This window comes from Schistocerca serialis, chromosome 5 (assembly GCF_023864345.2).
Source record: "Schistocerca serialis cubense isolate TAMUIC-IGC-003099 chromosome 5, iqSchSeri2.2, whole genome shotgun sequence".
In the NCBI taxonomy this organism is placed as follows: Eukaryota; Metazoa; Arthropoda; class Insecta; order Orthoptera; family Acrididae; genus Schistocerca; species Schistocerca serialis.
Window position 1 is genome coordinate 834831904 of NC_064642.1, and position 8016 is coordinate 834839919.

Genomic DNA, 8016 nt, shown 5'->3' on the forward strand with positions numbered 1-8016 from the left:
CTAGAACTTAGAACTACTTAAACCTAACTAACCTAAGGACATCACACAACACCCAGCCATCACGAGGCAGAGAAAATCCCTGACCCCGCCGGGAATCGAACCCGGGAACCCGGGCGCGGGAAGCGAGAACGCTACCGCACGACCACGAGCTGCGGGCTGTGTTCGTAGTTTATGTTAAGGTGAATTTTATTTCATCAGGCTCTATTTCATCTAATCCCTTATCATCTATTGTTCCAGTTTCACTTTTTTGTGCTGTATCATCATTCCTTAATGTTTTGTAATAATTTCGTTCTGGCGTAACCACAAGCACCGGAACAAAGACGGAGAACAGGAAAACAGAGAAGGCGGTGAGGAAATGTTAGCCAATAGCCCTCTGACAAGGACCAATCCACACCAGTAGCGCCCCCTGCAAGAAGTGAATATAAGCTACACTTCGGCCAGCCTCAGCTGCTCAGATTGGCTCCTTATATGAACAATAGTGGGCAGGATTCGCCGAGCAGTGTTAGTGACGAGTGTCAACTTCCAGGAACATTACACATAGCCAAGGACTCTAAATTATACTGCATGTCGCCCCTTGTTTGCGACTACTACTCTCTCAGTTAAGTACTGTCAGTTGCTTTGCAGAAACAAAAGTAATAATGTTATTTGTTTGAATTGTTGCACAGCATTCCGAGAATGCACAAGTGACGAGTGGGCAAGATCCGACGACTGGTGATGAGGTGTCACAGATGGACTCCATGCTGATGGCCACAGACATATTTTTGCAGATGCTTAATGCTCTCTTGTCTTTACTTTGCAGGGGCGCTCGCTTTGCTTTAACAGTTTCTTGTCGTTTTTGGTAATCAGTGTTTTCAGGTGGGTGTTGCAGAAATTTTCTTTGATTTTTTTGTCTGTTTGTTACATTTGCGTCTTCCAATATGGCCACCGCCCTTGTCCCACCAACTTCTCAGGCGCCACAGCTTCAAGCATTCGATGCCAAACAGTTAATTCAGATGTTTCAGCTCCAGACTCAACATATCTGCACCCTGCTCAACGTGGTGCAGCAGCTACTGGCCAATGCCGTGCACCCGCTGGGACTAGCACTGCCTACTACAGCTGCAACACCACCTTTACGATAGTTTAATGAGCAAGACGAGGAATGGCTCTAGTGGTTGTCTCACTTTGAAGCCCACATCATCGCTCACAATGTGCCAGGTACTGTGAAACTTCCCTATCTATTATCACCGGTAGAAAGTACAGTGTTGAAATTAATTCAAAAACACTTTCCTAACGCCACTCTTCATGATCTTAGTTATGAAAAGGTGGTACAGGCCCTAACAATATACTGTAATATAAACTATCATGACCAACAAGTGAATGTGGTAGCAGCTAGGTATCAGTTCTCCAGTTGTAAAAGATGGTTAGAACAAACTTATCGTGAGTGGGTAACAGATTTTCAAGGTATGACAAGGAAATTCAAATGTGCTTGCGGCATTTTATATTCAGATGTCATGTGTGATGCAATCGTGTGCAATGTACATGATGAACCCTCACCGGCGGCGTGTGCTAGCCACACGGAGTAAACGACACCTGCCATTCACTAAACAGGCAGCTACACAGGCGAACAGAATTAAGTCTTGTTCTAGGTTCTAGGGACAAACGCAAAGACTGCCCTACCCGACAAGCTCAGTGTTACACTTGTGGAAGGAAAAGACATGTACAATCCGTATGTTTGCAATGGAACAGACATAAGAATTCGGCCCACTCACAAAAATATAGTCACAAGGCCCATGTCATCAATGTAGTATGTTCCACGTCTGCAACTAGCAAGCGTGCAGTTTCATCAGTGATACATCAGTCCAACAAACTTTTCGTTCATTTACTTATTTGTAGGAAACGTGTGAAACTTCAGTTGGACACAGGTGCCTTTGTCACATTGCTCAATCGTCACACATATGAACAGTCAGGCTCCCCACGCCTATCTAAAACTAGCACACAACTGACGGCGTATGATGGACAAGACATTCCCGTTCTCGGAACGTGCACTTTCCCTGCTATGTATCGGTTGCATACGCGAACATTGACTTTTCCAGTGTGAGAACGTATTTAGTCTTGATTCTAATGATTTGTTTGGCTTTAACATTCAGGATAATGTGTTGTCAATGTCTACATTCAATGCTAAAGACAGTGAAGCATTGCTAAAATAATGCCCGAAAATATTTTCTGAAGGTTTAGGCAAAGTTAACAGTTTTGTCACACATATTACACTGAAAGACAATGCTCAGATGAAATTTTGCCAGACAAGAACTGTTCCCATTGCATTAAGGGACAAAGTCGCTGCTGAACTTAAAGAACTGCACAATAACAGCGTTATTGCGCCCATATCAGCTAGTCAATGGTAAGTCCACTGGTTTTGCTCCCCAAATCTTCAGGTCGCATTTGCCTCTGTGTTGACTTTAGTCTACAGTCAACCCACAAACTGTCGTAGATACTTATCCATTGCCATGCCCAGAGGATCTTATGGACAAATTTGGCGCTGGATACTACTTTTCAAAAATTGATTTGGATGATGCATTTCTTCAAATACCACTCGATGAAGAATCTCAAAAAGTGTGTGTAGTGTATACTGATTTGCGTTTATTGAAATATTTGCATTTGCCTCTTGGTAGTGCTTCTGCACCCTCCATTTTCCAACGGTATTTGGGACAGCTGATTGCGCAAGTACCGAACTATTCAAACTATCTGGACGATATTGTCGTAGCAGATCGTACAACAGAAGAACAAATTGCAAATTTACGTGCTTTTTGTTTTGTGTGTTATCTGAGGCAGGACCAAAGTGTAGACTGGACAAGTGTGATTTCTTTGAATCTGAGTTGCAGTACCTAGGTCATGTCATAAACAATCAAGGTGTATGTCCTCTTCAGTCGCATTTGTTAGCCATACAGGACTTGCCGGTTCCTCGCAATGTCACAGAATTGCAGTCAGTTTTAGGGAAAATGAACAATTATATTTAGTGCATACCGAATGCTGCGCAAATTGCAGCTCCATTGCATCGCTTTCGTCGCAAGAATGTCCCCATTATTTGGACAGATGTGTGCTGAGTAGCTTTTCAAAAACTTAAAGATGCATTGCTCAGTGATCGATGCTTAGTTCACTTTGATCCAGAGAAACCAGTTGAATTGTAAGTTGATGCTTCCTCATACAGAATCAGTGCAGTGCTTTCACACAGAATTGGTGATAAAGACAGACCTATCGCTTTCTCATCAAAAGTGTTGTCCAAAGCTCAGTGTAACTATTCAAAAATTGAAAAAGCAGCTTTGGCTATTGTCTATGGTGTCACCAAATTCCACCACTATTTGTACGGCAGAAAATTCTACTTAGTAACAGATCACAAGCCTTTGCAGTCCGTGTTTCATTCGACGACACGGTTGCTGTACGAACTGCCCAAAAATTGCAACGATGGGCTTCGTTATTGTCCCAGTACCAGTACGAGATTATGTATCGTCCGACAGCTCAACGTTGTAATGCGGACGCACTTTCACGCCATCCGATTGCCCTGACGCAGACTCTGACGCTTCTGCTGCATCTTGTTGTCACATCGAAGCTAAGGTTTCTGAATTGCTTAAGTCTTTTCCGCCGAACTATAAGAAAATGGCACAGGCCATGGACGCGGATCCAGATTTGAATATTTTTCTCAGCTAAATTCGCACATCTCGGCCTCATTCCTTGCTTTGCATAAAGAACTCTGTAGTGTGCCGATACTTTGCACATCAGCATAGCCTCGCTGTACAGAAAGGTGGCATTCTTGTTCTAAATGACAATGGACAGTCACCTAAAGCTTTGCAAAAAGAAGTGTTGCAGTTACTGCACCAAGGACACTGGGGGATTTTTCGCACGAAACAGTTAGCGCGTCGACACTGTACTTGGCTGGTTATGGACACCCAAATAGAACAGATGACGACACATGGTCACACATGTGCGGAAAATCAATCCACTCCACCACAAGTGTTCTTTGTTTGGACTAAGTCCCAATCGCCATGGCATTGTATGCACATAGATTTTGCGGGACCTTTTTGGAACACACGTCGGTTGATTGTGGTGGACTCATATAACAAGTTTCCTTTTGCTGTGGCAGTGAACTCGACAACATCCCGTAGCACAGTTCTAGTGTTGTCATTGATTTTTTGCCTAGAAGGCTTACCTGAAGTAATAGCGTCAGACAACACCCTCTGCACACACAGGGGATCAAGCACTGCAACTGTTTCTTGCCTCGTATCATTGATACCCACGAGATGGACCATCACTGGCGGAATTGCTCGAGGCCACCTCCATAGGATACTACTCCATCTGCTCCACCCTCCTCAGCGTCCAGTGCCAAAGGAAGGCTGCAAGTATCACTTTGCGCCGTATGATATTGTCGTTTACAGGATTTTTAGCGGCAGCAGATGGAGGGCACGAGGCGAGATCATCCATCGACTTAGCTCTTGCATGTATCTTCTTTCAGGTCCAGGCAGCTTGCAGTACCACCATCAAAACCAATCTCTGTCGTGTATACCTTTATCTTTCAGTCTCTGTTCCCCCAGATTCACAAGTTCAGAGGACAGTGCAGGCACAGCAGCCACCAGAGGGTGTCACCACGAGACTGCGGGGTGACCCCACGGAGACGGAGCCTTCGCCTCCTCTGCCTCCTCTCGCCCTACCAATGGAGCTGGAGCCGCCTGCAGAGCAGCAGCTCCCACCTTCTTCATCTGGTTCATGGCACGAGGAGGCGGATGCGTACACTTCTGTTCTTTTCCCGGGGGACGTTTCCGCCAGAGCTCAGGCCAAATGGCGGGGTGCAGCTGGAAGGTTGATGTCTCCTGTAGCCACAGCTTCCGGCCCGACATTACACCACACTCCTGCATCCCCTGCCATGGTCGCACTCCATACACGATGACGGTCCACGACTTTGAATGAGGGAGGAATGTTCTGGCATAACCACAAGTGCCAGACCGAAGACGAAGAAGGGAAAACCGGAGAAGGCGGTGAGGAAATGTCGGCCAATAGCCCACTGACAAGGACCGAGGTGCGCCAGGAGCGGCCCCTGCAAGAAGTGAATATAAGCGCTGCTCCTGCCAGCCTCGGCCGCTCAGATCGGCTCCACATACGGACAACAGTGGACAGGATTCGCCGAGCAATATTAGTGACAAGTGTCAACTTCCAGGAACATTACACGTAGCTAAGACTCTAACTTATATTGCATGTCACTCCTCGTTTGTGACTACTACTTGTAAATCTCAAAGTTAAGTCTTGTTAGTTGCTTTATAGAAATAAAACTGCTAATGTTATTTGTTTGAATTGTTGTATAGCGTTCTGAGAATGTAGCATCCTTTAGACACCCTATGAGCAACAAGTGGACAACATCCAACAAATTTACCCACTGTTCATCTTCAATATTGTTTATTTGTACCTTCTCTTTCTGTTTGTGTTCTAAGTTTTTGAAACCTTATAGGCTACTTGCTGTCTCCCATGAACATTATTCTTAATATTACAAATAAATCTATCCCATTAATCTTGGTGTGCCTTTCTTACAATTCATTTAGCAGTATTTCTTCTCTCCTTGTAAGACTGCATCATTTCAGCTGTGCAAATGCTTATTTATTTTATACTTGCATTCTGTTTTATTTTAACAGATTTCAGAGCGCTGCTTCTGCTACTCTCTGTATCACGTTCTTTGGATTTTGCCATTCTCCTTCTATATTGTCTTTAATTTACAAATTTGCTAGCTCTTTGTTCAATCTGATTTGGTTTAGCTGTTTGATCCTGTCCTCCAGAAAATACACTTTATAAACGCTTTCATCTTGTTGGTTACTTATTTATTTTTTCATTTTATATCATTTCGCAAAAAGGTCTAACCTGGAGATTATTAGAAAATGATCTGATCTTGTCTCTTGTCCTCTATAAACTCTTGTATTCCTTATCTGACACACTAGCTTCTCATTTACTAAAATTTAGTCAGTTATGTATCTAAGTTTTCCACTGGCCCAAGTACAGCTATGTATATCTCTTTTATTAAAAAGTGAGTTTGTTATTTTTAGACTAGCATAAGCGGCAAAATCACTTCGGCCTAATATTTTTTTGCCACTTTCATTACATACTTTCCCGAAAAGGGTCTATAATAATCGTTACTGGTATATATCCTATTCTGATATTGAAATAGCCATCATAATAACCCGATCAGCATCACTGTATTATGCAGTGAACACATTGTGCGTAGTGGGGCGATCACTTATTTTAAAAATAATTCAGAAGCCAAGATCGCTTAAATACTGTTTACTGGATAACTGGTTTGAACACACTAAAGTTGCCATCATCGGATCTGTGAAGATATACCATGACAGGTTTGAGGGAGGGCTTACACGACTTACACTATATACGTTACTATTAGTACAGTACCACATACCTGAATGTACCTTAACATTTGTAAACCATTTGGATATAACGGTACATGAGGCAGACCAGCTGATATAAAATCATTGTCACAAAAAAATAAAAAACAGCTGCTCTCATGGTCATTCTTTACATCAGATATGTAAAACCGAAGTCATAAGATAAAACTATGTGGTACATGACCGCTGCTCGACTAACAACGGTCAGCATCACACTGCCCTGTTCCGCGCTGGTTACCTGCTGCAATTCTAGTGGTTCACAACCAGCCATTAGATAACGCTGCCCAAGCAGTGCACACACAGTCCCACGGTGTAACCGCTCATTACTACTAGAATACAACTTTACTATTACTGCTAATCAAATATCCATGCAAAGAACACTTTTGTATACACTTACTGTACATACTATACATGCTATGCATACTATACATACTATGAAGTATGTCAATTACAGAATAAAATCATCTGAAGCAAAGGCATTACCCATATTAGCGCCATACAAAACTACATATTATAACTTACCCTTATTCGTATATGGAAATCAGGTATTTACACATAATAAGCTGTTCATAACACGAGTTAGATACAATGTGACGAGTGATTAAAACCTATATGCTAGGCTTTACCTGTCTGGGCACTATGGTCTTAGGTATTGTAAACGCTAAAAAGTACTAACGTGCTATAAAAGGCTCTCACCATCTATACACTCATTATGAATGTAGTACAGTCCGACTATGAAACCCTGCATAGGCACACGAAATTAAGGAAGGCCAGGTCAGAAGAAAACCGAAGGGGCACGGGAACGGGGCGGAGAAAACAGACATGAGCACCAAAATGCACAGCCACTCCACGTGTGCTCTCATCGGCGTGGAACTCAACTCACCGAATGGGGAGTAATGGAAAACATATTACTACGATACCAAGAAAACGCCATTCTGGTTGGCCATACACACATATATCTGTAGAATATAGAAACGTGACGAAGACACATTTGGTGGGCAATGGTAATCATCAACCCAAGATTTACTGGCGAGGACTTTTTATACTTCAATGGATGGTTGGATTCCTCAATGATACATAGGCTCTTAAAGCTGACATTCCAACAGAGCAACGCTATGCAAGATATAGATGTCCTCAAGCATATAGCCTGTAGCAATGGTTGCGATGCGGCCATGGTGGACAGGTTGTATACAAAAATTTAAAAGAGCAGGGATAAGAAGGAAAGGCCATCTGACAATAGTGGGGGTAAAAAGTATGTTCCAATGACATATCAAGGACCATTTTCTGACAAAATAGACTGGCAGTTTCACAAGTCCGGCGTGGTCCAGGCATTTAGCACAAAAAAATAGTTTGCGTTAGAAACAGGCATACGATTGAAGACAGCACTTATAAATTTAGAAACACAGGGGTATACAGATTACAATGTGGCAGGGTTGGATGCTTTTATGTGGGATAAACAGGGAGATCGTTTTTTACGCACTTTCGTGAGCACATGAATGCCCACAATAAGTTTGCTTTGGGTTCCCATATGTGGGACTCGAACCATAAAATTACTGATATGCAACAAAGTATGAAAATCTTGCCTAAAGCACCTAAAGGAAGCAAACTC

The 8016-nt window shown here is 42.9% G+C and overlaps 1 long non-coding RNA gene across 1 annotated transcript; it reads left to right on the forward strand.

The window, feature by feature from the left end:
• Positions 1-357: 357 nt before the first annotated feature.
• LOC126481673 (uncharacterized) lies at positions 358-5316 on the forward strand. The gene is made up of 2 exons (XR_007587611.1): positions 358-1194; positions 4563-5316. It is a non-coding gene; the product is annotated as an uncharacterized LOC126481673 (long non-coding RNA).
• Positions 5317-8016: the final 2700 nt, after the last annotated feature.